This window comes from Schistocerca americana, chromosome X (genome assembly GCF_021461395.2).
Source record: "Schistocerca americana isolate TAMUIC-IGC-003095 chromosome X, iqSchAmer2.1, whole genome shotgun sequence".
Taxonomy (NCBI): domain Eukaryota; kingdom Metazoa; phylum Arthropoda; class Insecta; order Orthoptera; family Acrididae; genus Schistocerca; species Schistocerca americana.
In genome coordinates, this window is record NC_060130.1 from 118,518,797 (window position 1) to 118,544,875 (window position 26,079).

General features: G+C 41.8%; 1 protein-coding gene across 2 annotated transcripts in view; it reads left to right on the forward strand.

The window, feature by feature from the left end:
• LOC124555182 overlaps positions 1 to 26,079 on the forward strand; it is an 88,272-nt gene that overhangs the window by 17,257 nt on the left and 44,936 nt on the right. The window lies entirely within an intron of this gene.

Sequence of the window (26,079 nt, forward strand, 5' to 3'; positions counted from 1 at the left end):
TTTCTATTGGACTGTTTCTTGCATAGTTTTTCTTCCACTTCCTATCTTCTACAGTGCAGCCAAGGAGCCAGCCATGTGTCCTGCTTTCAGCCCCCCCCCCCAAAAAACATATGTAATTGGCATATACAATTAAAAATCGTAGTCCTCTCCAGTACACTGTAAAAAATCTGTGTAAGTGAAGAAAATTAAATGTGCTATACAATGTTTATTCAATAATTAGTGGTTATGAATTTCATCAGTTCTTAAAAAATCATGCATGTCTAACAGCGAGTAAAAAAACTTGTCAAAAAATGGAAGTTGGTATCTGGATACAAGGTAATCAAGCTATTGTCTGACCTGTTACAATCACAAATTACAAATCAAATGTTTTTGAGAGATATTTCCTTTGTACTCGCCCAGAAAAATGCAAAGGTTGATAAACTTTGTGAGTTAAATTGAAAACTCTGAAGTATGGTGAAAGGTGTTTGAATCTAACATCTTGGGTATGTTTTTCCTTCTCGTGATGATAGAAACGGAAGTGAAAAAATGAATTTACTTCACCAATTGACGTTAAAAACTATTAAGTCATCTCAGTGAATTCCTGTATACTATGTAACATGTAAATTCAAAAGAACACTTAGGTGCTGCAGTTTTACTTCATGGGGCTATGAATTTATCGTGTAGAAATGCCAAAAACTTGAAATCAGAGAACATAAAATAGAAGTACCAGTGTACTGTACTGACTGTCAGTCAGGCTCCAGCTATCAGCTGTGATGAGAGTACGTCTGGAGTGCAGCCAGTTAAGTGTTTATCCTTTGCTGTGTTTTCCACGTAATATATTTATTAAATTTCATGCATGTTTCTCTGTCCAAGAGTGTTAATCTCGCATTTTTGCAAGTAAATTCATGCAGTTGTTAGTGCAATTGTTGCTCACAGAACAGCCAGCTACATAGCTCTTTAATGCATCACCGTCCTTTGGTGACACATCAGGAGGATAACAAGTCACATATCTAGGATTGTATCCTTTTATGGTTAACTTCTTCAGTTAGTCTTAATAGGCTGGATAGGATGTGCACATGCTGTGTGCAGATGCAGGAGGAGCTGTCTGCAGTTCACAAACAGCTGAACATGCTGTTGGCTACAGTCAGTCACCTTCAGGCTGCTACCTCAGGGTGTAGGAGGGGCAGAGAATCGGGCGCATCGCAAGGGACACCTGAGGTGTCACTTGTTTTATCCATGGGCTCTGCTTCCGAGGTGCCTCATGTGCAGTGGATCCGCCCTCGCAGCAGGGCGAGTGGTGAGTGGTAATGCATTCGCGTCGCTCGAGGCAGAGGGCCAATGTGGAGACTAACCGCCTGGCCTCCCATTCACCCTGTGAATGCACAGGTGGTTGCTCCTTCAACAGGCTCTGAGCAGGTACATGGGGAGAAAGGTTTACTGGTTATTGGTAGCTCCAGTGTCAGGTGCATTATGGAGCACCTTAGGCAGATAGTGTTCAGGGCTGGGAAGAAAGCAAATGTGCACTCGGTACGTCGAGATGTGGAGGCGGTCTTGTCTGTGGTTATTGAGCATGCAGAGGGCAGTTGTCTGCATGTTGTGGCTCACGTCAGCACCAACAATGCTTGTCACATGGGTTCTGGGTGGTCCTCAATTTGTACAGGCAGCTGGCCACACACACGGGGTGCAAGCAGAGATCACAATTTGCTGCATCATTCCCAGTGTTGATCGGGGTCCTTTGGTTTAGAGCCAAGTGGAGGGTCTTAGCTAAATGCTTCATTGGCTGTGTGGCAGTCTTGCCTGCAGATTTCTAGACCTGTGTTAGCATGTGTGGACTTGTAGGACTCCCCTTGATAGGTCAGGGGTGCACTACACAAAGGAAGCAGCTACTCAGGTAGCAGAGTACTTGTACAGTGCACACGAGGGTTTCGTAGGCTAGGCGAGGTGCTCTAATGAACATTCACCAGTTGGTTCACAGCAAAGGAAGTCAAATGGTGTAACTCTTCAGGCTTTCCCGGCAAGATCTTGACATGTGGAATAATCGGGTCTACTGCCAGATGTTAGTGTCGCTCTGGCACAATATTTCGGCCACGTAGCTCGTTGCCTTCTCAGGTGCTACCTGAGACTGCTGTATTGGAGGATCTTGCCCAGTGCGAAGACAGGAACTACATCCCCCTCTCGGCATCTCAGAAGGAAACTGAGAGAACTCGGCATCCTCAGGCGAACACAGGAACTACATTCCCCTCTCGGCATCTGGACAAGATCCTCCAATACGGCAGTCTCGGGTAGCACGTGAAGAAGGCAACGAGTTACGTGGCCGAAATATTGTGCCACAGCGACACAAACATCTGGCAGTAGACCTGATTATTCACATGTCAAGTCAAATGGTGTTCAGAATAAAGACATTTTGTCACAATTTTATCAGTAAACCGTCAAAGTATTTGTAATAAAGTTCCCGAATTTACTGCCCTCCGGGGAAGTTCTTTGTGCTCAAATTATTCTTGGGACTGAGAGCTGACTGAAGCCCAAAGTGGAAAGCTCTGAGATATTTAGCGAGTCATGGAACATGTATTGGAAAGACAGATTAGAGGCCATAGGAGGAGTGTACATTGCAATTGACAAAAAATATTGTCTGTATTGAGGTCGAAGTTGATTGTGACAGTGAAGTCATCTGGTCATGTATAACAGGTGTAGGTGAAACTAAGTGAATTGTTGGCTGTTTTTACACACTTTTACTGGCCACCCAATTTGCTGTGACAGCTCTGGAGTCATTCTAGGAAAGTCTACAATCAGTAGCACGTAAATACCAAGATCATAGACTACTAGTTGGAGGCGACTTTAGCCTGTCGAGTATAGACTTGAATGTCTATGGATTCATTTCTGGGGTGTACAGGCAGTCATGCAAAATACTTTTGAACACACTTTCAGAAAATTGTATTGAGCAGCTAGCTCAGTAGCCCACACACAATGGGAATATCTTATACCTTGTAGCTACAGATAGGCCAGACCTTATCAACAGTGTCAGTGTAGAAACAGGGTTTAACGATCATGTCATTATAGCAACTATGATTATGAAAGTTAATAAATCAGTCAAGAAGGTTAGGACAGTGTTTCTGCTAGATAGAGCAGATAAGCAGTTACTAGCATCTCACTTAGACAGTGAATTGGCATCACTTAGTTCCAGTAACATGGATGTAGAGGAATTATGGGCAAAGTTGAAGCAGATTGTCACTCATGGTCTGGAGAGTTATGTGCCCAGTAAGTGGGATAAAGGATGGAAAAGAACCACCATGGTTTAATAACAAAATTCGGCGGATGCTGAGGAAGCAGAGGCTGTTGTGTTCTAGGTTCCAAAGGGGACGCATAAATGATGACAAGCAAAGGTTAATAGAGATCTATGCATCTGTGGAAAGAGCTATGTGTGAAGCATACAACTATTACCACTGTCACACCTTAGCGAAAGATCTGGCTGAGAACCTGAGAAAATTCTGGTCATATGTAAAATTGCTAAGCAGGTGCAAGGCTTCCATTCAGTCCCTTCTTCACCAGTCCGGTGTGGCAGTTGAAGATAGCAAAACAAAAGCCAAAGTTTTAAATTTCATGTTCAAGAAATCGTTCTCACAGGAGAACTGTAAAAACATACTGTCATTTGATCACTGGACAGACTCCCGCGTGGATGACATAGTAATAAGCATCCCTGGCAAAGAGAAACAACTGAAAGGTTTGAAAACAAATCACCAGGTCTGTATGGAATCCCAATTCGATTTCACAAAGAGTAATCTACAGCATTGGCCCCTTACCTAGCTTGCATTTGTCTAGAATCTGTCACCCAGCATAAAGTCCCAAACAACTGAAAAAAATGCAGGTGACTCGAGTTTATAAGAAAGGTAAAAGAAAGGATCCGCAAAATTACAGACCAATATCCCTAACTTCTGTTTGCTGCAGAATCCTTCAACATATTCTCAGTTCAAATACAATAAACTCTCTTGAGACTAAGCAGCTTTTGTCCATGAATCAGCATGGATTTAGAAATCATTGTTCGTGCAAAACTCAGCTTGCCCTTTCCTCACATGATATACTGAGAACTATGGACAAAGGGTAACAGGCTGGTTCCATATTTCTAGAGTCCTGGATAGCATTTGACCCTGTGCCCCATTGCAGGCTATTAACTGAGGTACAAGCATGTGAATAAGTTCACAAATAGGTGAGTGGGTTGAAGACTTCTTAAATAATAGAGCCCAGTATGTTGTCCTCAATGGCAAGTGTTCATCAGTAGAAGTGTGAGGAGACTACTGTTGTTCTCTGTATACATAAATGATTTGACGGGCATGGTGGGCAGCAGTCTGCAGTTGTTTGCTGATGATGTGGTGCACAGTGAGGTGTCAAAGTTGATTGACTGCTGGAAGATACAAGATGACTTTGACAAAATTTCCGGTTGTTGTGATGAATGATAGCTAGCCCTAAATGTGTAAAAATGTAAGTTAATGCAGGTGATTAGGAAGAAACAGCTGTAATGTTCAGATACAGTATTACTAGCGTCCAGCTTGACACAGTCAAGTCGTTTAAATATTGGGGCGTAATGTTGCGAAGTGATATGAGGTGGAAGGAGCATGTGAGAACTGTGGTAGGGAAGCCAAATGGTCAACTTTGGTGTATTGGTAGAATTTTAAGACAGAGTGGTTCACTTGTAAAGGAGATTGCATATAGGATGCAGTTGCAATCTATTCTTGAGTACTGCTGAAGTGTTTGGGACCTGTACCAGGTCGGATTGGAGGAAGACATTGAAGCAATTCAGAGGTGGGCTGCTAGATTTGTTACCGGTAGGTTCAAACACCACCTAAGTGTTATGGAGATGCTTCAGGAACTCAAATGGGAATCCCTGGGTAGAAGGCAACATTCTTTTCGAGAAATAATATTGAGGAAATTTAGAGAACTGGCATTTGAAGCTTACTGCCAAACGATTCTACTGCCCCCACCATACATCTTGCGTAAGGACCAAGAAGATAAGATACAAGAAATTAGGGCTCATATGTAAGTGAACAGGTCATTTTTCCCTCACTCTATTTGCGGTTGGTTCAGGAGGGGAAATGACAAGTAGTAATAGGGGTTACCCTCTGCCACGCAACGTATGGTGGCTTGTGGTGTATCTGTGTAAATGTAGATGTAGAAAGAAAATCACTAGTAAATTCATTATTATTTTTTTCCCTTTAGTTAGAGATGCTACAGTGTGATGAATTTCATTCTGCACCTTTATGCACTCTGCAGTAACTTTGCTAGCACAATACAAATTTTTGTGATTTATTTTCGCACTAAGTCCATATACTTGTAGATTCACGTGTCACACTCCCACATCCAGTAAATCAGATCCATTATTGCCCCCAAACTGGCTATACAACACCAATATTTCCTTTAACTCTATTGGCTGTAACAATTGAGTCTATGTTTATATCTGATTAAAAAGTCAACACTTATTAACGTATTCATAATAAGAAAGTGATGTTCAAATTCTGTCTTTGCAGTTCTTAAGGTAAACAATGCTTGATATCACTATTGTTGATAGTTTATTAGCCCAAACGGTTTGTCCCCATAATGGGATTTTAACTATTTTGCTTCCTTCTGGTAGTGATTTGAAAAATGTTTGTACAGTAGCTGAAATTTTGGCCGCATTATCTGCCAAAGCATGTGCCTTTATGATGCCAGTTTGAATAACTATTAAGGTGTGAGCAGTCTTTCCTAGTCACCTCATCGTCTTCTAGCAGGTCACTTATTATGACTGGATGACTAAACTTACTATTACGGCAACCCTACACATTGTGGTGTTATTACACATAGTGCCTCCTACCTTGGGTTTGTCAGGTGTTAAATCAATAAAGTTGTGATTGGGTAACTGTAGGACTGTATTGATTAGTCATCAGTTGATCCCTAGCTGAGGCAAGATTTCTTGATGTCTGTTACTGCTTTTCAGATCGTTGTCCCGTTTATTACCTTCTAACAGACCACCAGACTCATTACAGTTACTTCAGCATTGTGTCAAAGTAATTTAACTTAGTCCACCAGTACTCCCAAAAACTCATGAGAGCCTCACTTGGATTCATACCTTTACCCACCCACTCCAGAATCACAAGTATCTTTTTTACATATCTTTTGATCTGTATTCACAAAGATATTTGTATGGAAAACCCTGTACAGTGCTACAAGAATCAGCAGTGTGAAAGTACCCACCTGACTGCACCGCATATTAAATGACTTATAATAAATGAAATTTGTTCCTTGTGGTTTCAAGTTGCAAGTAATACACCAGCAAATTCTTGTATATGAGAGCCTCTGGATGAGCTGTACCCCAGAGTTTCAAATTGATTAAACTTTTTGCATCTGATGAAAGGAGCTTCTGCTGATGCATTATGCACTGTCTACAGGATGAGAACTCTTTAATATTGTCATTAAAACATTTTTTGGGGGTTTCTCACTCCCCCTTTAGTGACACAATTTATTTCTTGCTAATTACTCGTCAAAACTCCTTGCTCCTACATAATTACATCCTGCGCCTTTAGAAGCTGGTCTGAGTCAGGAGCTTTGTGCTGTAACAGCCGAGCATATGCAGCAGAGGAACAATTTTGGAAGGAGCTGTTATGAATTTCCAGCTCTTTTGTTACTTTTCCCTGTACTTCTTGCTTAAGTCACACATTCCTGGTAGGCATTTAATTTCCTATCAAATCTTGAGTTGAGACTGGCAACTTTTGATCTCAAAAGTGTATCAAAAATTTATACTTGTTTAGTTACCTATTCCTTCACAACAATAATATCACTGCATGTATCAGACATTTATCTTTGTGAACTAGATACTGACACTGACACTTCAGATTCAGAATACGACAGCCCATTAGTGGTTTACAGTAACAGTTTGATCAGTCTTCAGAACCAATGCTTTCTAATTTTTTGAAGTTATTTCCTTCCCAACAATATTAGTCGATTATGTATGACCATCTTATTCAGTACCTCAGTTCACAAATTTTTTCTATAATTCTGAAACTTGCTCTTCGTTTACTTTAACAGCTGGAGGTTGGGCCTACTTGGATTGCTTTATCTGCCCTTGCCAGTTGTTTCCTTGCAGCTGTGTCAAGCAGCTGCAGGAAGAAATACCTAGCTTGGCTGATGGTGTTGCACAATGTGGCATCTATTTTCTTACAGCTATGCCAAGCAGCTGCAGGAAGAAACACCTTTCTTTGCTGATTGATACTGCACAGTGTGGTGTGGAGTAGTGATGTCATTGCATTGTAGTGACAGCGGTGTCTGACCTGCAGCCAAAACAACTGTTCCACTTCAGCTAGCAAGTTGCCTCTGCCATCTGCTGCAGGTCTGCTACCTGCTGGTGCCGGTGTGTGAACAGTGTGCAAACTGCCCAATGTCACAGGTGCTGAATTGCTGATCTGAAATGCTCAATTTGGGGCCTCCCGGCAGTCTGCCAGAAAATGTCACCATGATGTGAATGCACCTCACTGTGGAATAGCTGTCAGTCCCCCCCTCCAAAATCTTCTTCTTAACAACCAGCGTCTTCCAGTCTGTTCACCATCATACTGGGTCTTCTAGAGTGGTTGAGTGCTGACTCTGCTCACTGTCCATTTTTATTTTTATACGAGTGTCAAGCTCATTCTCTAAGTGATTTATTAAATTGAACAAATTCCCCAACCAGTGCACCACTTGTAATGTACCCACTCGTTCTCCAATGTTGAGATGCCTCACATGCAACAGGCACACATCACTTTCAGTGGCAGAATGATTTACGCCAGAGTTTAATATTAATTTCAGTGTATTAAAGATTTTAGTACAACATAATCAAGGAGCACTTAAGTCATACAGGTCACAAAAACACGAAAAAATGCTATGACAATTCATAGCCACCTGTCCTATTGGTAACATTGCTCTCCACCACTCAACAGGCAGCTGCTGTCCATCTGAAGATAGGCTGTGGTTCAGGTGGTGTGCTAACACACATCCAGAGACACTGACCCATTTCCAGCTTGCCAACTTTTCAGGTTCCAACCTGATAAGTTTCACTGTTATATGGTTTTGAACAGAAATGTGTCAAAGGAAGTGTTCAACTTACCAGGTTTTTCAATGCAATCAGTAGTATAGCATTCATGGTAGGAAGACTGTGCAGTGTGACATGCTCATGGACATTGTGTCTTACTTCTGTAAGACTGACATATTCCTGAAATTCTTAAAAGTGCTTGTTATGAATGAAACTAGATCGATTACTGTAATATTTTAAGCCATATTTCTGTATATATGGCCATTTCTTGCTGACAGAGCATATTTTAGTAAGTAAGTGGTCATATTCGTAATATTTGTGCTCACTAAAGAACTTTTCTTATGAAATTTCTTTCTTCCATGTTACATTTTGCAGAATTGCATTTCTCCCTTTGTTTCCTGGAAAGTGGCAAATATCTACCTTCCTCCCACATTTTGTTTGACTGAACAATATGGAGTAGGTAGTCTATGGGCAAGTAGTTGCTTAAGCCATTCTGGACTCTGGACTGCAGACAAGTCTCTCAATGTGTTATTCAATCTTGTTGAAGTCAAAAGTAAGAGTAGTAGAGTCCAGTAAAAAGGCCTAAAGTAAAATTTGAAAGAGTGATTCAAATGAAAACCTTAAAGGTTCCCTAAAATTTCGAAAAGTGTGTGATTGAGTGGGTAAGTGGCAGTAGTGTTCCTTGAGGTTCAAGAAGTGACAGGCAGTGATGCTATAACGCAGAGGAAGGCAGCTGCATCCACAACAAGATGTCTGCCCCGCTGTTAATGTGCACCACGATTGAGCGAGGATCTGTGATGCGTTTTTTGTGTAGTGAAGGTGTCGAACCAATCAAAATTCGTCCCAGAGTGACAGCGCAGTATGGTGATTTGTTTGTCATTTCAGCAAGTGTACGAGTGGTGTAGGAAGTTTAAAAGTGGTATAACTGTATGTGGAGGATGCCCTAAGACCAGGGCAGGATCAGGGCGTAATGACAGACGAGAACATTGCGTTAGTGGAGGAGCATGTAAAGGAGAACAGACGTGTAACTTTTAATGAAATAATTGTAAGTTTGAATATTAGTATTGATTCAGTGTACAGTATTGTACACAATATACTGCAGTTCAATAAAGTGTCTGCGATACGGGCTCCACATCAGTTGACTGCCAAATTGAAAAACTGTGACATCAGTGTCGATGAAGGACTTTTGCATCATTTCCACATCGAAGGTGATGCATTTCTGGAAAAAATTCTTTCAGGCGATGAGACGTGGGTTCACTGTCACCAACCAGAAACAAAAAGGTCATACAAGGAATGACACCACAGCTCATCACTGAAACAAAAAAGAATTATGCACTCAACTGTCTGGTGGAAAGGTTCTGCTCATTCTTTTCTGGGATGCAAATGGAGTAATTTTGGAGCAATACATGGATAATGGAGTGACTGTAACCAGTACTTCTAATTCAGAAATGCAGAAAAATTAACTTCACTCTGCAGTCAGGAGCAAATGAGTCTTCTGATTTAAGGAGTATTGCTACAGCATGTCAGTGCCCGACTGCGTACAGCCCGTAAGACTGTTGGGACTATTCAGGAAATTAAATTTGAATGGCTGGTACAGCCTCCTTATTCACCAGACCTCACACCTCGTGATTTTCATCTGTTAGGTGCACACAAAGGAGCAATGGAAGGCATAAATTTCAGAAGTGATGAAGAGATGAAAACCGCAGTGCACGACTGGCTACACACACAAACAAAAGAATTCTTTCATCGAGATACCTATTTACTTCTGAAGCAGTGGAAACCTGCTCTGAGCATCGGGGTGGTGACATCGAAAAATGGCATGTAAGTTTTTTGTTCATTGTTACAATTAAAAGTACTGTAGCTCTTTTAAGGTTTTCATTTGAATTGCCCTTGTATAACAGTTCATGTCTCAGCAGTGTGAGAAAGTATTATCGACTTACAGTAAAATATTGTATTGCAAGCTGTGTGATGCCCCCATGAACTGTGGACTTTGGTGTTGGTGGGGAGGCTTGCAAGCCTCAGCAATACAGACAGCCATACCATAGGTGCAACCACAACAGAAGGGTATGTGTTGAGAGACCAGACGAACGTGTGGTTCCTGAAGAGGGACAGCAGCCTTTTCAGTAGTCGCAGGGCCAACAGTCTGGATGATTGACTGATGTGGCCTTGTAATATAAACCAAAATGGCCTTGCTGTGCTGGTACTGCGAATGGCTGGAAGCAAGAGGAAACTACAGCTGTAATTTTTCACAAGGACATGCAGCTTTACTTTATGGTTAAATTATGATGGCATCCTCATGGGTAAAATATTCTGGAGGTAAATATAGTCCCCCATTCGGATCACTGGGCAGGTACTACTCAAGAGGATGCCATTATCGGGAGAAACAAAACTGGTGTTCTATGGATTGGAGCATGTAATGTCAGATCCTTTAATTCGGCAGGTAGGTTAGAAAATTTAGAAAGGGAATGGGATAGGTTAAAGTTAGATATATTGGGAATTAGTGAAGTTCGGTGCCAGGAGGAACAAGACTTCTGGTCAGGTGAGTATAAGGATCCAAAAGCTGCGTCTTCCTCCGTGCCTGACACTACCTCAGAGAAGTCCTCCCAGCAAGCCCCTAAAGAGAAGCAAGAGGGCAAACAAAGAAGTCTGTTAAGAAAAAGGACCCTCAGGTGGCCCCAACAGCTCCACTCCCTACCAATTCTGCAACTGCGGATGAGGTGGAGATCTTAGTGTCCCCTGAGGACATGGATCTCACTGATGCCTCATCCACAATAGGAATGGATACAAATACTCAATCATTGGCAGCAGGTGACCCTGAGGCATAACCTGCCTCCTTGCATGCTTCATGTTCCCAGCCTCACAATAACGTCATCCTCCAGTGGAATTGCTGCGGTTTTTCCCACCACCTGGCTGAGCTACGGCAACTGTTAAGTTTTACACTTGATTTCTCCATTGACTTGCAGGAAAGCTGGTTCCCGGCAATGCAGACCACTGCACTCCGCGGCTATAGGGGATATTACAAGAACCGTAACAACTATAATAGTGTCAGGTGGAGTTTTTGTGTATGTCCTGAACTCAGTGTGCAGTGAACCTGTGCCCCTACAAACCCCTCTTGAAGCTGTGGCTGTCAGGATAAGGATGATGCAGGAAATAACTGTCCAGACGGTGCTGTACCCCTGAACGCATTGGCTGCACTTATTCATCAACTCCCTAAACCTTTCCTACTTTCAGGAGATTTTAACATCAATAACCCATTGTGGGGTGACACCGTGCTTACTGGCCGAGGTAGAGATGTCGAAACTTTCTTGTCTCAACTCGACCTCTGCCTGTTAAATACTGGGGCCCCCACATTTCAGTGTGGCTCATGGCACTTACTCGGTCATTGATTTATCCCTCTGCAGCCCAAGACTTTCCCATCTGTCCACTGGAGAGCCCATGATGACTTGTGTGACAGTGACCACTTTCCCATTTTCCTGTCACTCCCACAGTGCCATTCCCCTGAACATCTACCAAAATGGGATTTAAACAAGGCAGACTGGGAAGCTTTTGCCTCTGCTGTCGCCGTTGAATCCCCCCCACATGGTACCATCAATGTGGTAGTTGAGCGGATCACTAGAACGATCATTTCTGCGCTGGAAAACACTATCCCTTGTTCTTTAGGGTGCCCTCGGCGAAAGTCATTACATTGGTGGTCGCTGGAAATCGCTGAGGCCATTAAAGAGCATCGTCGAGCTCTACAGCAACGTAAGCGGCACCATTCCCTAGAGCACCTAATAGCTTTTAAATGTCTCTGTGCCCGCATTCGCCAGGTTATAAAAAGACAGAAACAGGAATGTTGGGAGAGGTACGTCTTGACCATTGGGTGCCATACATCACCTTCCCAAGTTTTCACGAAGATCAGATGTGTTTGTGGGTACCAGACCCAGACAGGTGTCCCTGGTATTAACGTCAATGGTGTGTTATCTACCAACGCAAACACAATTGCCAATCACTTTGCTGACCTCTATGTTCGAGCCTCCATGTCGCAGAATTATCCCCCAGCATTTCGCACCCTCAAACGGCAGATGGGAAGGAAAGCCCTCTCGTTCACTGAATGTCACAGTGAACCCTATAATGCTCCATTTAGAGTGGGAGCTCCTCAGCATCCTTGCAAATTGCCCCGACACAGCTCCTGGGCTATATCGGGTCCACAGTCAGATGATCAAACATCTCTCGTCCAACTAGAAGCGACATTTCATCATCATCTTCTACCGAATTGGGTGCGATGGCGTCTTTTGATCGCAATGGTGAGAGAGCACCATCATTCCAGTGCTTGAACCCAGCAAATACCTGCTTGATGTGGATAGTTATCGGCAGATCAGCCTCACCAGTGATCTTTGTAAGCTGTGAGAACGTATGGCAAGTCAGGGGTTGTGTTTGCTCCTGGAATCACGTGGCCTACTGGTTCCATGTCAGGGCGGCTTCCGGCAGGTTTGCTCTACCACTGATAATCTTGTGTCCCTCGAGTCTGTCATCTGAACAGCCTTTTCTAGGCACCAACACCCAGTTGCTATCTTCTTTGACTTATGAAAAGCTTACGACATGACCTGGCGACACCATATTCTTGCCACATTATATGGTTGGGGTCTCCGGGACACGCTCCTGATTTTTATCAAAAATTTCCTGTTACTTCGTACTTTCTGTGTCCAAGTTGGTGCCTCCCATAGTTCCCCCTCATATCCATGAAAATGGGGTCCTGCAGGGCTCTGTATTGAGTGCATCTCTATTTTTAGTGGCCATTAACAGTCTAGCAGCAGCTGTCAGGCCGTCCATCTCACCTTCTCTGTATGCAGATGACCTCTGCATTTTGTACTGCTCCTCCAGTACTGGTGTTGCTGTGTGGTGCCTACGGGGAGCCATCCACAAGGTGCAGTCATGGGCACTAGCCCACGGCTTCCAATTTTCAACTGCGAAGTCGTGTGTCATGCACTTCTGTCGGTGTCGTACCATTCATCTGGAACCAGAACTTTACATTAATGATGATCCACTTTCTGTAGTGGAGACATATCGATTCTTAGGACTGGTTTTTGACATTTGATTGACGCGGTTTTCTCATCTTCATCAGCTGAAGTGGAAGTGCTGGCAGCACTGTTCAGTCCTGCCTTGACTATGGACGTCCAGTTTATGGTTTGGCGGCACCCTTGGCGTTGCATTTACTTGACCCAGTGCACCACTGTAGGTGTTTGACTGGCAATGGGAACTTTCAGGACGAGTCCAGTGACCAGTGTTCTGGTGGAGGCCGGAGTCCCTCCCTTGAAGGTTAGACATGCAAAATTGCTCACCAGTTATGTTACCCACATTCATAGTTCTCCTGAGCATCTGAATTGCCGTCTCCTTTTCCCACCCACGGTGGTTAATCTCCCACATCGGAGGACCAGGTCAGGGCTTACGATTGCGGTTCGTGTCCGATCTCTTCTGTCTGAAGTGGAGTCCTTGCCTTTACCACCTATACTCGAGGTCCATTCATGTACACCTCCATGGTGTACACCTAGGCCGAAGCTTTGCCTGGACCTTTCATATGGTGCTAAGGACTCAGTTAACCCCAAAGCTCTCCGCTGTCACTTCCTCTAGATTCCTGACGTGTACCGGTACCATGGAGTAGTTTACACCTACTGCTCGATGGCTGATGGTCACATTGGCTTCGCGTGTGTACATGGAGGACATATTGAGCAGCACTCCTTGCCACATGGCTGCAGTGTTTTCACTGCAGAGCTGGTGGCCATTTCTTGTGCTCATGAGCGCATCCAATCATGCCCTTGCAAGTCGTTTCTTCTATGACTCCTTGAGCAGCTTACAAGCTTTCAACCGGTACTACCCCTGCCATCCTTTGGTTCCATCTGTGCCCTGAGGTGTTTGTGTGGACCCCAGACCACGTTGGAATCACAGGAAATGAACTTGCTGACAGGCTGCATGGAAACCACTTCTGGAAATTGACATATCCGTAACTGACCTGCGATCATTATTACACCGCAAGGTTTTTAAGCTTTGGAAGACGGAATGGCATAATCTCAGTACGCACAACAAACTGCCTGCCATTAAGGAGACTATGAATGTGTGGAAGTCCTCCATGTGGGCCTCTCGCAGGGACTCTGTGGTTCTCTGCTGGCTCCGCATTGACCATACGTGGCTAACACAGGGCTACCTCCTCTGTCGTGAGGATCCACCTCGGTGTCACTGTGGCTCACATATGACTGTCATCCACATCTTGCTGGATTGTCCACTTTTATCCCCTCTGTGGTGGACTTTTAACCTTCCCAGCACCCTACCTTCAGTGTTGGGCAACAATGCCTCAACAGCAGATTTAATTTTACGTTATATTTCTGAAGGGTTTTTTATCATACCATCTAAAGGTGGGTATTTAGCTTTCTCTCTGAGGCCGCCACCCTCCCTCCATTTTAACTCTGTTGCACTTTTTTTGTGTTTGTTTGCACTGGTGGTCATCTTTTCCCTACATGTGTTCATCTCGCCTTGTCTTTTTGGGATGGACATTTTAATGTGTTGCAGAGTGGCTGGCTCGCCCTCTTTTATTGTTGTGATCAGCCAGCCCAGACCATCTGCTCTAAGGTTTTAATACCTTCTTCTACTTTTTCTTGTGGTGTATGTTTTCCCTATTTTTGTTCATTCCATTCATTTTCTTTTTAGGTGTGGATCCCCACTCCTTTTTCCCCTTTTACTTTTTCAAACGTACTTTGGCTGTTTTGTACCTTGGACCATGCTTGCGTCAGGAAAAAGGCTCTGATGATCCTGTAGTTTGGTCCCTTTATACCCCAAACCAACCTGGATAAACTGAAAGAAGCAGAGGTTGTAGAGAGTTTCAGAGGGAACATTAGGGAACGATTGACAAGAACAGCGGAAAGAAATACAGCAGAAGAAGAATGAGTAGCTTTGAGAGATGAAATATTGAAGACATCAGATGATCAAGCAGATAAAAAGACAAGGGCTAGTAGAAATTATTGGGTCACACGAGATATTGAAATTAATTGATGAAAGGAGAAAATATAAAAACGCAGTAAATGAAGCAGGTGAAAAGGAATACGAATGTCTCAAAAATGAGATCGACAGGAAGTGCAAAATGGCTAAGCAGGAATGGCTAGAGGAAAAATGTAGGGATGTAGAAGCATGCATCAGTAGGAGTAAAATTTGACACACCTTGATATGAATATCAAGAACTCAGATAGAAAACTAGCCTTAAGCAAAGCAGGGAAAACAGAAAGGTGGAAGGAGTATATAGAGGGTCTGTACAAGGGCGACGTACTTGATGACAGTGTTATGGAACTGGAAGAGGACGTAGGTGAAGATGAAATTGGAGATATGATACTGCATGAAGAATTTGACAGAATGCTGAAAGGCCTAAGTCGAAACAAGGCCCCTAGAGTAGACAACATTCCATTACAACTACTGGTAGCCTTGGGAGAGCCAGCCATGACAAAACTCTTCTGTCAGGTGAACAAGATGTATTAGACAGGCAAAAATACTCTGACTTCCAGAATAATATAATTATTCCAATTCCAAAGAAAGCAGGTGCTGACAAGTCTGAAAATTACTGAACTATCAGTTTAATAAGTCACGGTTGCAAAATACTAACACACATTCTTTACAGACAAATGGATAAACTGGTAGAAGCCGACCTCGGGGAAGATCAGTTGGAATCCATAGAAATGTTGGAACACGTGAGGCAATAATGACCCTACAACTAATCTTAGAAGATAGTTAAGGAAAGGCAAAACTACGTTTGAGCATTTGTAGATGTCGAGAAAGCTTTTGAATGTTGACTGGAATACTCTTTTTTTTTAATTCTGAAGGTGGCAGGTGTAAATACAGGGAAGGAAAGACTATTAACAATTTGTACAGAAACCAGATGGCAGCTATAAGAGTTGAGGGGCATGAAAGGGAAGCAGCGGTTGAGAAGGAACTGAGACAGGGTTGTAGCCTATCCTTGATGTTATTCAATCTGTATATTGAACAAGCAGTAAAGGAAACAAAAGAAAAATTTTGAGTAGAAATTAAAATCCACAGAGAAGAAATAAAAACCTTTGAGGTTTGATGACAACATTTTAATTCCATCAGAGACAGCAAAGGAGCTGGAAGAGCAGCTGAACAGAATGGACAGTGTCTTGAAAGGAGGATATAATATGAACATCAACAAAAGCAAAACGAGGATAATGGAATGTAGTCAAATTAAGTCAGGTGATGCTGAGGGAATTAGATTAGGAAATGTGACTCTTAAAATAGTAAATAAGTTTTGCTATTTAGGGAGCAAAATAACTGATGATGGTCGAAGTAGAGGATATAAAATGTAGACTGGCTATGGCAAGGAAAGTGTTTCTGAAGAAGAGAAATTTGTTAACATCAAGTATAGAATTAGGTGTTGGGGAGTATTTTCTGAAAGTATTTGTATGGAGTGTGGCCTTGTATGGAAGTGAAACATAGACACTAAACAGTGTAGACAAGAAGAGAATAGAAGCTTTTGAAATGTTGTGCTATAGAAAAATGCTGAAGATTAGATGGGTAGATCATGTAACTAATGAGGAGGTGCTGAATAGAATTGGGGAGAAGAGGAATTTATGGCACAACTTGACTAGAAGAAGGGATCAGTTGGTAGGACATGTTCTGAGGTATCAAGAGATCACCAATTTAGTATTGGAGGGAAGTGTGGAGGGTAAAAATCATAGAGGGAGACCAAGAGATGATACACTAAGCAGATTCAGAAGGGTGTAGGCTGCAAAGGTTATTCGGAGATGAAGAGGCTTGCTGAGGATAGAGTAGCATGGAGAGCTGCATCAAACCAGTCTCTGGACTGAAGACCACAGCAGCAAGAAGCTGTAAGAGTAACTGAAGAGAAGTCATTTAATGGTCAGCGGCATGTGGCAACAGAAAAACACGAACGTGGAGTACAACAGTTTGAAAACGGAAAGACACCACAGCAAATGCTCCTAGGGGAATCCTGTGTATTAACTCTCCATTCTGTGAGAAACTTTGTACTGCTTTCCTTCTTGCTGACATTCCTTAAGTAGGCTAGATCTCTTCGTGATTCTTCTACGTTAAGAAGGGACAATGTCAGTGTGAGCTTTTTTTCTTTTAAAAGAGAAAGAAGTACCATTGTCGGAACTTTGGAAGAAGACAGTCCAGGTGAAATGTTCACTAGAAACTATAAACATTTAGAAAAAATAAATTATTCCACTATTGGCAACTTGTTAGACATTTCTGTGGCTGCCATATGAACCAAAGTTGTTGAGCATGACAATGTAGTAGTTTCTGCAAGAAATGCTGTGCCTGCTATGGTGAAATCTGCCGATTCACTAAGAGAATTGTACAGTAAAATAGTACATGTGACTTCTTTAGCTCATGCCTTACAAAGTTCCAGAAGTGGTTTGTAGTAAATTCAGTTATATTGACAGATTAATTGGGCGTATCAAAAAGGTGTTTTTGAAAATCCTACGTGTGTTGCAGCATTTAAGTTGTTAGCTCCAAGAATTTCCCTATAAAAAAAATTTCCATTTTGACAAGATGGTGGTTCAGGATTGATGCCTGCAACTGTAACTGCCAGAACTTTCAACGTTGTCTTGGTCTAAGAATGAATGTCTAATGCTGAAATTTCAGGAAAACTTTGATACATAAAATCAGATTTTTGATTTATTCTGCTGCCATAAATGCTTTGGAGCAATCAGAAGTGCCACTAGCGAAACAGATAGAACAATTGCTGCTTTTGGTTAAATGGACAAAGAAGTGTAACAATATTATGAAACGGAAAGTTGCTACTCACCATATAGCCTAGATGCTGAATCGCAGATAGGCATATTTTTGGATTTTCCATTGTTGGACAAAGAAATGTCAAAGAAAATGGAAAAAAAATTTAGAAGAAAACAAAGTATATCATACACTTTGCTCCATTTCAGTAGTTTTGTTGTGTGAAAAGTCCTCTCTTAATCATTTAGATTTAGATTAAATGTTACTGTCAGTTTTATATATACTTCCCATGTCAGCTGAAGTAGAAAGAAATGTTCGAAAGTACTAGACTTTGTTGGCTTACAGTAGGAAATCATTTTTTTTTTCTTTGAAAATATGCACAAGGTATTCATTGTGTATTGCAACTTACAGCTCATAAATTGAAGTAAAATGAGGATGTAAAAAAAAGTAGGTTAACGATGGTCTGACAGTACTTCTGAAGAGCACAAATCATCAAATTCCGTAGTTAAGCTTTCTTCTTTGGTGCATTTTATTCTTAAATAAATAGTTCATTGTCATAAATTGACGTACAAATTTATTTTACATTAGGAATTTTACCTTGTTTTAATATTGTTAGGTCATTTTTATGTTGTTGTGCATATGTTTTGTAAATTTTTGGTCTTATGGTCTTAACAGAATATTTCTTTGTGCTTATTATGGCGATTTTTAAGTCATAAGAATCCTAGCCCTAATTATAAGCTTAGGATTTCTGGACCAGCATGACCTTTAATGTTCAAGTAACTCCTCTGGACAAAATTTTAGTTACCCTCTTAAAAGATCACACTGGTTTCTTTAGAGTGCTGTAGATGGATTAGAACTGGTGCCAGGCAATGGCAGTGTAGTGATGTGTATGTGCCAATAATTTGTAGGTGATCAGTGCCGTTATATGAGTGGGCTTGGAGACGTGATCAGATGCGAGAAAGGAGTCTTGTATGTGGATGTGCCCATGATTATGCCATGAATCAAGTTAAGGCTATTATTAAGATGAGAGGTAGTGTTGTCTGGTATTAGCAAGATGTCTCCTGGTGGTGACTAGTATTTTGTCTGGTATGTTTTCACCATGAATGCCATCTACCAGGAGGGAAAGTGATATTGCCAAGGGTGTTTACAGAACCAGATTAATAGCCAAGCTTTATGCTATGTGGGAGTGCTACCATTAACCATTCTGCATCAGCACCTCATTCATTTTCTTGTGTTGTCTAGTTACTGGTATTCCACAGTACTGGCCAAGTGGACATAAAATGTTGTTTGCATATTGCCCATGAGCTGTAGGGTATATTTGTTTGAGAAATTTGTCACTGATCACATCATAATATTCTGTTGTGATTGGTAACTGTTATTAAAATTGTTTACTGTTGATCCTTTCATTGAAATATGTATCACCAGCTCTAAATAAGAGAATGTTATGTTGAGTGACTGTTTTATTACAACTCTGAATCTTTGATAAAAGATTTTGTTGTATTTGTAATAGATAGCTATTTCAACTTCAACACTTTCTTACAATATTTCGTTTCAAATATTATATAAAGATTTTGCTTTGCCCTGTAAGGAGCACATGAAACTGTTACTTAGCACTGGCTTTCTTGTTCTTATATTCCCAAAACTGCCTCATCCTTTCACTTTGGCCATGTCTTCTTTCTCGCATCCACACATTTTTAAGTTTGTATTATTATTAAAGCGAGGCATTTGAACTATGAGGATGAAAAGGTCTTACGTCACCAGGTATATATTCTCCCCCTAATTTCCAGAAGTTAGGAACACTGCATCAGAATCACTGAATATCCCTCATCTCTCTTCTAATGAGAGATGATGTGGCCATTGTGTTTCCAAGTTGTCTTTAGTATCACCACCCTGGCCACTTGAAGTGACCCGTAGTTCATTTCTGTCCAACACATCAAAGCATTTAACTTCAGAAATTGTAGTACAATTTTTGACATAACCTGAACACAAGTCGGTTGCCACAGTGCGTAATCGTAGGCTATCACCAACTCTGCAGTAAACTGGTAGGTTTATTAAGCCCAGCAATCCACACAAGTGGCCAACACAGTAGGTGGCAGCAGTCTGTAGAATAGTTTCCTAACATTTAAGTAGTTTTACTGTATATACCCATGGTTTACTGGTAAAATGGCATGCATGATTAAACACACCATTCCAATGTTTGAGACCACCTGCTCTTTAATATTTGCATAAGATATTTAATGTGTTTCCTCAACATTTACAGTCATTATTTGCTTCTCATCCTCACATTTAAATAATAGCAGTTCCATCCAGACATGTTTCCATAACAGATGTCTTGGCCGGCAGCTTGTTCCGAACACCTCATATCAGAGCTGTCCGGGACATCCATCGGCATTGGAATCGTCTGCTGTGCCTACCTCTGATTCACCTGTTCCTCTTTGTGCTCATACTTTGTCGAGTATAAAGTGATTTGTTGTGTGGCGATTTATCATTAAAATTATCAACAGACCAAAAGTGAAACAGGAACTGTTAATGTAGGTTTTATACAAACCTAGTTGTTTGGAAGGTATGTAGTGCAGAAGGGTGTGAGAAATTGATAGCTGCTAACACCATTGTGGAGCAAGTTGACACACACAAGTGGAACATTTACTAGTAATTAGTAAGATAAATTTAAAATTATATAATGAGCCTGGCAAAACAGCTGCTCTGTGGCTGCAATTGCTTCAGCTGCACTCTTATGTAGTGCACCAAGCTGGTAGGATGAAGAGAGAGAAAGTAGGTTGCAGCCTGACACCTAGACCAGGACAGTTAGCCTGATAGATGTACTCCCCAATCTTGTCATACGCCCACCAGTTAACACGCAATGAGAGTTGTGTTAAACAAGATTTATGTTCTTTGTTAGGTATACTGTGTTGTATTAGCATTTGCCCAAAAATGGAGAAATGGAGAAGCCACCTTGTCAGTGTGCTCTGAGGATTGCTTTACTTTCCATATTGTTTGAAGAGGTGGTGACTAGCAATTGCGAAGCATTGCCGGGTTTGCTGGTTAGATATGCAAATGTATAGGAAATAGAATGAGAAAGTGGAAAAAAAAATTAGTTATTCTTGGGAGCATAAAACATAACAGATGGATGAGATTCCAGCTTGCTATGTTTCAGTCTTCTGGAACATTAGAACGAGCTGAGTTTCATAAGATAGCTGTTTGTTTACTCCATTTTCAGGGTACAGTGGGTATGTTGGGTCTTCTAAAATTATTAAAATTATTCTTCTCTCCATGCTTCTCAGAAAAAAGCCATCATACTGTGCTGACTGCATATCGGCTACACCAGACTTATCTGTGAGTTCCTTTTGCATCAAGAGGATTCCCCTCAGTGCAGCTTTGATAGTCCCCTCACGATCATCCATATTCTCGTAGTGTATATGCAGTGCTGGCTGCTCTGAGATAAAGCAGTCAACCTGTCTATCTCACTACCTCAGATACTTGCAGACAGAGGGTTAGCAGCTACCAAAGTCTGATGTTTCCAGAGGGAAAGCAGATTTTATAACAAAATGTAATGCACCTCCACATTCGATGTCTGTTATGGTTGTGGAGAGACTACCCCTTGCTGCAGAATGTGCCCAGAGTGGCTTTAGGTTACTCCCCCCCTCCTCCTCCACTGTTGTACCTTTTTAAACTTTTATGTATGTGTTTTATTTATCTGTTTAAGCTAATTAACTGTAGTCTGTATAAGCTGCATTGTCTCACCATATTTCCATTTTCCAGCTCATTTTAGCTGTACTATGATGACCCTTTATAGTGTATCCTTCAGTGAACCTGCTACAGTTTATAGATGCCTAGGTTTATCTCATTTTTAACTATCTGATTAAAGTCGTGCACATTTTCAATCATGACAATATCGTCACAGATCTTGGAGCTGACAACTCTCCTTTTCTCTTTTCATATCTTTTACCTCATTTTCATGTTAATTGAGGGACTGATAATGAAGTAGTTTAGTCCCTTTAAACTCATAATTATCCCAGCCAAATGAAGGCTTGTGTGTCCAGTCCTCCTGATACAGGGATTATTCCCCACAGTTCACGTTATAGTAACAAAACACATGATACTGCTGGGCAGAATGTGTTTTTAATAATTGAGCAGAAGAGGGCAGCTTTGAGAAAGTTTCACCTTTCTATGCTTGAAAGGGTTTAGAGGGCATTCCTGGCACCTTAAAATCTATAAAGAGATAAATGAATGGGGCACTTTTGGTTGAAACATCCAGTTCCCACCAAGCATCAAATCTCCAGACAGCAAAACGCGTTGGGGAATATGCCATAGAGCCACATACTACCTGGAATTATAAGAAAGATGTTTTCATGCAGAAATATTGATGAAATTTCCAAAGAACAGCTGAAAGATTAGTGGGCTTAGGAAGGTGTGACTGATGTGCCAGATATGATGAAAAGGTGAAAAGGGTAGATGGCGAGCTGATTAAATCAAACTGCTTTATCCTTACATTCAGTAGCACAACTCTCCCAGAGCATATCAAGGTAGTTTTCCTTCAGTTAATTGTGAGGCTTATATACCAAACCCAATGTGCTGTTTTAAAGGCCAGTGCTTTGGAAATAACACTCAAGCATGTAAGGTAAGAACCACTTGCAGCAAGTGTGGTAAGGCCACCTACGAGGAGTCATTTGTTCTTCCCCACCAAAGTATGTTTTGGGATCACTCTGTCGGGAATAGAAACTGCACTGTCTACCTTAAATAAAGACGGTACAGGAGCTCAAAAGAAATTGGCATATTTTATACGGTGAGGCAAAAGATGTATAAAGCAATGCAACCTCCAGCTTTCACTACTTCGTTTGCTTCCACTCTCAGAAAGCCTGTTCAGAAGCTGGTGCCTCTACACAAATGGAGGTTAATAGTGTTAGCACTAATCCCTGTGTTTGCAAGTGCAGTTGCAATGGTGGTGTTGGTATGCAGCCTATGCCACCACCCCTCCCTGTGTCAGAAATTCAGTAAAAGCCACAGTAGCTTACATTGCCGAGCTTCCAGCAGTTCAACAGGCACACTCTAGAAAACAGGCTGGCACTGTTGCTGCCACTGGAAATACTGTTGCTCCATATTTTCCTCTGGCAGCCAAGCCTAAAGGGAAGTGCCGGTATCAGAAGAAAAGTCATAAGCTGTCATACCAGATGTCATTCTATCTGACAATTCTAATTATTCTGCTTTGGAGACAGTGAACTACAATGTCTGCCTGAGGTAACCATATAGCCCCCAGACTAAGCCTCCATCCAGTGCAGGATTTCCATCCAGTGGAGACACACAGTGAAAGAAAAATCTCACCTAAAAAATGTCTCCCATACTGCAGTGGATCATCAGTGGGTTCAGGAAAAATGTGAAGAAACTGAAACTCCTAATGCACAAGTATCTCCTGTGCTTCTGTTTACAAGATACACATTTTAAACTTACTGATGCCCCTGTGCTTTGGGGCTATACCCTCCACAGCAAGAATGACCTGAGGGGGAACATGGATGGGTTGTGTTTGTCCCTAACACAGGCAACTGCCATGCTCTATACTTAGTTATCAACCTGCAAGCATTTGGAGTTCATGTGAGTCAGATGATCACTATATGCTCACTGTATTCACCTCCACAAGATGCAATAGATTCTGGGGCTCTCTCAGGTCTTATTGATCAACTTCCCAATAATTTCTCCCACTGGGAGACTTCAGTACCTGTAATGTATTATGGGGCTCCCACTCTTTTTGCCCCGGTGGTAGAGTTTTAGAAAGTGATGTTGTAGCAGGAGCTGTGATTCCTCAGCACGGGCTCTTCCACTCATTTCACTAGTACTGCTGGGTCATCCTCAACCATAGACCTCTTTTTCTGCTCTGCAGCCCTCACAGACTTTGCTCAGGGGAGGTTACTGGTGACCTTCATTCCAATAACCACGTCTCACTCTGGATCAATCTACCAGATGGAGCAGTACTGGAAGGGAAGCAGTGTAGAGGATGCTTCAGCCAGCTGGCAGTGTTTGAACACCGAGGTAGCATTCAGGAATAGGTGACCGAACATGCTACTGACTTAACAATCCCGAAGTCCTCAGGTCATCTTAGACACTTTCAGTAGACTGGGGAATGCCACTCACCATATCCAAGTCAGGTGTATGGCTCTGCGACTGTTTAAGTAATGCCCAACTGCAGGAAACCAAGCCGTCTATGAAGTAGTGAGTCAGAGCTTGACGCATAATCAAGGAGAGCGAGAAAAGGTCGTGACACTCATTCCCAAACTTTATCAATTGTGCCACTTGTTCTATGTAAGGAAGGGAAGCCATCATGATGATTTCTGGTAAAAAGCAGTCATTTACCTATCCTAACAGTGCGGAGGCAGGGGTGCCTCCGAACAATGCTTGGAGATATCACTCAATGATAGAGCACTTTGCTATGATTACTGCCATTGACATCCAGGGTCCAGCATTCCACTGCTATTGTGTGACCATGAAGAGGGATAAGTTGGACTTCAGATCCAACAATTCTGAGTCTTACAATTGCCCTTTGTCCATGTGGGACCTGTATTGGGCACTGTCTGCAGCTACTATGCCTGGTCACAACCAAATCTGATACACCATACTGTGAAACTTGCAAACAGTTTCAAAGGGATTCCTCTTAGATTGTTTTAATTGAGTTAATTGAATATGGTGAACAGTACAATTTCCCAACTTGTGGAGCAGGCAGTTTTGATACCTCACCTCAAACCAGAAAGGGATTGAACACGTCCCAGCAATGGCCGGAATGTCACCATAACGAGCTGTGAGGGAACCTTGTAGTGAATGGTCAACCCTCGAATGGTCTGGGTGTTCAGACTAGGCAGTTCTGTAGCTGCTCTCAGTCTGGACTCTGGAGATATTGATCCACTTTTGACACTCTTAACCAGCTAGAAACAGCTATACAACAGGCTTTCCTCTGTAAACATCGTTGTATTGGGATTTATATATTACTCAATTCTGTCAGAGACAGCAAAGGACTTGGAAGAGCAGTTGAATGGAATTGACAGTGTCTTGAAACGAGGGTATAAGATGAACATCAACAAAAGCAAAATGAGGATAATGAAATGTAGCCAAATTAAGTCGGGTGATGCTGAGGGAATTAGATTAGGAAGTGAGTCACTACAAGTAGTAAAGGAGTTTTGCTATTTGGGGAGCAAAATAACTGATGATGGTCGAAGTAGAGAGGATATAAAATGTAGACTGGCAATGGCAAGGAAAGCGTTTCTGAAGAAGAGAAATTTGCTAACATCGAGTATAGATTTAAGTGTCAGGAAGTAGTTTCTGAAAGTATTTGTATGGAGTGCAGCCATGTATGGAAGTGAAACGTGGACGATAAATAGTTAGACAAGAAGAGAATAGAAGCTTTCGAAATGTGGTGCTACGGAAGAATGCTGAAGATTAGATGGGTAGATCACGTAACTAATGAGGAGGTATTGAATAGAATTGGGGAGAAGAGGAGCTTGTGGCACAACTTGACTAGAAGAAGGGATCGGTTGGTAGGACATGTTCTGAGGCATCAAGGGATCACCAATTTAGTATTGGACGGCAGCGTGGAGGGTAAAAATCGTAGAGGGAGACCAAGAGATGAATACACTAAGCAGATTCAGAAGGATGTAGGCTGCAGTAGGTACTGGGAGATGAAGAAACTTGCACAGGATAGAGTAGCATGGAGAGCTGCATCAAACCAGTCTCAGGACTGAAGACCACACCACCACCACTCAGTTTTATGACACTACTTGGAGGCACAATATTCTTGGACAGCTCCGCCAGTAGGGCTTTGATGGCCACCTCCTTATATTCATTTGGTTCTTCTTATCAATTTTTTTTAATAACTATAGGAAAAAAATACTCTGATAAATCACTCCTTGTTTGTTATTTTTGGTCCTAAAAAGTGGAGTTTTGAAAATTTGGATACCAATCTTTGGAGGTCATTTTGACTGGTTATTTTTGAATTCAAGGTATTTTGTCTAATAGACAATGCTGTAGTGGACACTTTTCTAAAAACAATCATGTCAATTGCAATTTTTTAACTTAACACAGTGCAGAGGTATTCAAATTTTTGCTAACTTCTCTAAACTGAAACATCATCGTGAACTTACAAACGAAAATAAATTTTTTTAAAAAAACTATTTGAACTTCTCAGTTGTAGGGTAATCACATGTAAAAAAAAAAATTGAAATATTTAAAAATGGTGAAGCAACCAACTTAACTTTTATTGGACAACTTCATTTGGATTGATCCAAATCCTCTATTTGTATGACTGGTGTGCACTTGCTACTCTAAAACCCTGTACCCAAACACATAGCTCATTACAAGAGTCTTTCCCT